The sequence below is a fragment of the Mus musculus genome, chromosome 2 (assembly GCF_000001635.26).
Source record: "Mus musculus strain C57BL/6J chromosome 2, GRCm38.p6 C57BL/6J".
Classification (NCBI taxonomy): domain Eukaryota; kingdom Metazoa; phylum Chordata; class Mammalia; order Rodentia; family Muridae; genus Mus; species Mus musculus.
The window spans coordinates 51,973,896-51,980,079 of record NC_000068.7 but is presented as its reverse complement, the minus strand read 5'-3'; positions in this window follow the sequence as shown (position 1 = coordinate 51,980,079).

Sequence of the window (6,184 nt, the reverse complement as noted above, 5' to 3'; positions counted from 1 at the left end):
TATGATTATTATTTCACTAGGCCTTATTTATTTCATTACATTTGATTTACTTTATGATATTGCTATTTTATATTTGCTTGCATAAATTTACTCACAGAAGTCAACATAAAATCTTACATTGAGCTTTAACATTAGGCTCAGATCAGTCAACTGATGCTGTGGCATCCAATTGGTAGACAGAAATAAATCACCACACAGCAGGCACTAATGTAGTAGATTCTGCAGGATATTTGATCACATTGTGAACTCTGAGATTGTATTGTTTGCTGAAAAAACTTGGTTCTAGTTGTGGTGTGGTTCAGCCTTAGCACATACTTTAAATCCCTTTGGCTAGACTATAGCCCTTAGTACATACCTTTAATTTCAAACTATGAAGGTAAACTTAGTTTATAGAAAAAAAGCACCCATGTTTGAAAGTGATATCTAATTGAGTGGCAGGCAAAGTGATGAACCAGAGAAAGATTTAACAAAATAGGATATTTTCAACTCTCACAAGGACAAAGAGGAAAGAGAAGTGACTTGAGAAAGAGAGTAGGTGGGGTAGCAAGAGCAGTTTTATTGGGACAGTTGTACAGAGAGAGGTTACAGAGAAAGAACAAGCTAGACACAGGTGAAGACAGAATGAGCCAGAGAGTGAGAAGGAGTCAGAGGACTAGAGCAAATTATCAAAAGTTAGTTTGAGAGCAAGCAGAGCAATTCAGTCAGAAGCTGAGAGAAGCCAGATTGAACCAGTCATCTTACAGAGGAATTTTGAAAAGCCAGAAGAGCTGAATTGAACCAGTCAGCCTGAGTTCAGAAAGAACTAGAAAGGGTGAACTTATTCAGCACTATGCCTCAGAGGTTGAAACCATCCTAGACCTAGATAAGATAGTATGGAGGCGAGAAGCTTCCAGAACTAGGCCTACATTAGCAGACAGGGGTAGTAAGCCTCAAATAGGACAATTACATCAGGTGAATAAAGGTTACTTTTACAAGATGCAATCACTGTGTCAGTAACTGCAGCTAATTCAAATGAAACAAAACCCCACATTGCCTTGACAGTGCTCCTCTAGGTAAGAGAGACAGAACAACAGAGATATACTGGAGACATTGAGAGAAAGGAGAATAAGAAGCCAGGTGTGGTGACGAAGACTCGTGATCCCAGCTCTTGGGAGGGAGAAGTAGGTGGATCAGGAGTTCAAGGCCAGCCTTGACTATAATGTGAGTTTTAAGACATCCTGATTTATATAACACTTCTTCTAAAAGAAAACAAACAAACAAACAAACAAACAACAACAAAACAACAACAAAAGCAAGACAAATCAATGGGGTTGGCTGTGTAGTTGAGAGTACTTGCTGTTCTTCCAGAGGACCTGGGTTAAATTCCCAACACTCATATGTCTGCATACAACCATCTATACATCCAGTTCTAATGAATCTAGTTCCCTCTTCTGGCTACCACAGGCACCAAGCATGTACTTGGTACCCATGTTTGCATGCTGGCAAAATACCCATACACTTAAAAAAAAAAAGTAAGAAAAAGGCCATGTGTGGAAGTGCACACCTTTAATCCCTGCAACTAGGAGGCAGAGGCATGTGGCTGTCTGTGAGTTCCAGGCCAGCCCCAATCTCCTTGTGGAGTTCTAGACCAGCCAAGGCTATACAGTGAGACCCTGTCTGAAAGGATGTAGGGAGGGAGATTAAGAAGGGTAGTATGATGTTAATGATTTCTGGAGAGAGAGAGTCAGCTTTCTTTAAGGAGGTGGCTCCTGGTAGGTTGCCTGCACTAGATTGAGTAGTCCCATTCCATAAATATGTAGGCAGAAGACATTTAAACCAGTGGGCTATTAAAAAAAGGGGAGAGAACATGAAAATGAGAAGGATGTATTTGGGAGGAGTTAGATGAAGGAGTTGAGGGGACTGTGATCAATACAGTGTATATATGTATAAAAATTTCAAAAACAATACAAATATTATGTTTATGAAAAGAATGATCTGGTCATGGCTGTCAGTCATCGAGGCTCGCCATGGACAGGGTGTATGTCCTTTGACATACAGCTCCCTGAGCTCCATTTTCCAGATGAGAACACTGAGTCAGGGAGACTTTGGCCATTAAAATTGATACTTAAACCAATATTTATTGTGGGAATTCACATGTGCCGTTGCAGAGTGGCACTGACTACTGCTGGCCACCACACATAAGTTTGGACAAACAACCAATGTGTACATATGCAGTAAAGTTTTTTGCAAAGACACTGCCTGGCCCGGGTATGATGATGAGGCTTTGAGAGTATAACCAATCAGATGTGAGACATGCAAATGAGGTATGATAATGAGGCTCTGTGAGGTACAGAGAGAGAGAGTAGCCAATCAGATGAGGAACATGCAAATGAGGCGTAGTGCATAACCAATCCAGGTGTGAGACACGCCTCTCCTAGGCCTATATAAGCAGCACCAGTTCTGGGCTCGGGGTCTTTTCGCCTCTGCAATCAAGCTCTCCCAATAAACGTGTGCAGAAGGATCCTGTTGCAGCGTCGTTCTTGCTGGTTGAGACCAGCGCACGCAAGAATTTATCTCTGTTGCTCTGTCCATCTGATAGAGTAAAGCATTTTTCATACCATTTATACATTGAGATCTATAACCTCTTGATACAAAGATTACTTTGTATCCCTCAGGGTCTTGCACAGAGCTGAGTTTCAGTGCCCACAATCCCCAAGGATGAACCACAAATTGGGTCACCATGTGACTATTCTTGGCTCTGCTCGTCTTTTCTGAAAGGAAGGGCATTAAATGATGGGGATCAAGTTACCGTCTCTTGGTTTGCACCCCCTTGGAATTGTGTTGCTTTCTAAAATGTTCCATATTCTTTAGCTCATTTGGTCTAACAGAACACCACTCATTGGTGGACCTCATAAACGATAGAAATTGATTCTTTATCAAGTTGGAGGCTGGAAACTGAAGACCTAAGTGCTACAAGATTCAGTGTTAGGGAGTGAAGATAAGTAATGCTTTTCCTGACTCACAGATGTTACTTTAAATGGTAAAAGGGGCCAAGAGTCTTTGGGGCCTGTTTTATAAGGGTGCTAATCTTTCTTATTCATATCGATTTCCTTAATTTAATCCTCTGCCAAGGACCACAACCTTAATAATGCCAACTTGAGGGGAGGGGTCAGAATTTTAACATGTGAATCTTAGGTTATACAGACAATCTGTCCATTGCACAGGCTTTGGAGATTTTTCTCTTGATTTTCTTGTCTCAGTTCACCAACTCTACTTCTGAGAACCAATATGCTCTTTACAACTTCCGTGATGGAAACTGCCCTGCCCTCCTCTCTGCCTTGTTTTCTACTCTTCCTGTTCTCTCAACTCTGTATAGCATACATTACACTTTGTAAAGGCCCCCCTCTGCTCCCCACTTCTCTGTAGTTATGGACTGTGTGGGGAGAGTTCATTCTATTTGGTGAGGGAGACAGAGGTGTTACAGAATATCCATCTATGTTTGTGAGATTTTCCTGTGATACCTAAGCTACAGATGTTGTATTCAGTGAGGACGAGGCAGACACTTTATATACATTATCTGGTGGAATGTGATAAGGAGTACTCAAATGCTCCAGCAGAAATTTCCCAAGGTTTTGGGGCTGGGGTTGTAGCTCAGTAGCAGAGAAATGGTTTGGAACATATAAAGACCTAGGTTTGCTCTCTAGTACTGCAAAAATAAATAAATAAATAAATAAATAAATAAATAAATAAATAAATAGTTATCTAAGATTTTAATACCTGTTTCTTGAAAAGAAATGTTTGACTATAGTAGTCTGCCAAATTCCAGGTTGAGTAAAGTAAAATTATTCTTATAATTATTCACTGTATCCCTGTATTAGTTACTGTATTCCCGGCTGGCCTAGAATTTGCTAACTAGACCAGGGTGTCCTCAAACTCACAGAGATCTGTTGGCTTCTGATTCTTGGGATTAATGGTGTGTACCACCATGTCCAGGCTAAAGTTAAAAAATTGTAACGTGTGCTTAATTTTCCCCTGCAGTACTCCTGAGACTCTCAGTAGGTTAGTGGACACTATAACTCTCTAAAAGGAAACCCAACATGTAGCATTCCCTAATCACATCTAAAGACATAGTTTATAAATGAGTTATATGTCTTAGGGTTTCATTTATGTGAAGAGACACCATGACCAAGGCAACTCTTATAAAGGACAACATTTAGTTGGGGCTGCCTTACGGTGTCAGAGGTTCAGTCCATTATCATCATGGTAGGAAGCATGGCAGTGTTCAGGCAGACATGGTGCTGGAAAAGGAGCAGTTGAGAGCTCTACATGTTGATCCAAAGGCAGCCAGAAAGAGAACGACTCTTCTTCACTGGGCAGAGCTTGATGAGCATTAGGAACCGTCAAAGCCTACCTACGCAGTGACACGCTTCCTCTGACAAGGCTACACCTCCTAATAGTAGCACTTCCCATGAGCCAAGCATATTCAAATCACCACAGCAGGTAAAAATGTTTGACGACTTAGATCCATCCCAGAGCCCAGATAAAAAAGCCAGATGCAGTGGCCCACTGATGTCTGTATTTCTTGTACTCCCACTTTTTGGTGGGAGGGAAAGATGGGAGGGGATCATCTAGAAGCTCCCGTGGCACCTGGCACCGTCCCCCTCGTCCCAACACTGACAAAAGCAAAGGATGGTTGTGTCTCAAAGTCTCCTCCCCACCCATCCCTTAGCTTCTCCTTAAGTCTACATCAGATTAGATCTTTGTGGTCATTCTTATGCCTCCTAGTATATATCTCCTTCCAAAACAAGGATAAGGACAGGATGAAAAATTTACTAAATAACTCATTTTTTGTCCAAAGACAAAAATTACAACTATTTTAGTTTAAAAACCAAGTTGACTTTTTGTGATTCTAGAATCAGAGTCTGACAAGTTGGGCAGATACTTGTTTCATAGATCAAAAAAGCAAGGGGGTGGCTGAAGAATGTACCCCCCAAAAACACCCAAGCATGCTGTTAAAAAACACATTTTTAGATTTATTTTTATTTAATGGGTTTGTGTTTTGTCTTCATGTATCTGCATCTCTAGTCTGCCCACAGAAGCCACAGAGGGCATTCATTTTCTGGAACAGAAGTGACAGCAGGCTGTGTGGAGCTGGGAATAGAACCTAGTGTCTCTGCAACAGAAACGAGTGCCTTTAATCACTAAGTGATCTCTCTAGCACCCCAAAGGCCGTTTTAAAGATCTTGTGTTGTAAAGGTTAAAGCTATTATTCTGCCGTGTAGAACTGGTTTGCTTAGGGACTTGGCTGTGACTTCTCAGCTGATTTCTCGGAACAATAACTTTCTTTTTGGCAACCTGGGATTTCAGCATAAGTGACTTCGCTTTTGCTCTGGAACTCAGTCCAAATCAATGACTTCTTATGAGTTTTAATTGACATATTCATGGTCCTGCTCAAATTCAGAAGAAAACCTAAGTAATACTCAGACCACTTCTTTCTTTCTTTTTTTAAAAATTTTTTTAATTAGGTATTTTCCTCATTTACATTTCCAATGCTATCCCAAAAGTCCCCCATACCCACCCCCCCCCACTCCCCTACCCACCCACTCCCCCCTCCTGGCCCTGGCGTTCCCCTGTACTGGGGCATATAAAGTTTGCAAGTCCAATGGGCCTCTCTTTCCAGTGATGGCCGACTAGGCCATCCTTTGATACATATGCAGCTAGAGACAAGAGCTCCGGGGTACTGCTTAGTTCATATTGTTGTTCCACCTATAGGGTTGTAGTTCCCTTTAGTTCCTTGGGTGCTTTCTCTAGTTCCTCCATTGGGGGCCCTGTGATCCATTCAATAGCTGACTGTGAGCATCCACTTCTGTGTTTGCTAGGCCCCCACTTGTTTCTTTTTTAAAATAAGTAATTTGTTTATTCACTTTATATCCCAACATCAACTCTTCCTCTCCTCCCAGTCCCACCCTCTCACATCTTCTCAGCCCTTCCCCATCTCCTTTCCGAAGGGGAAACCCACCCCTGTGTATTACGTCCGGATAGCCCCATTCCTTATCCAGTGCACCACTCACTGAGTGTTTGTTCTTTCTAATTGGGCTGACAACTCAAAAGAAACCCTTAACCTGTTTTAAAAGACAGGGTCTTACTATGTGGCTCTGGTGTCACTGAAAAGTAGGTCCTATCACTGCCTTCACCACCCCCACCC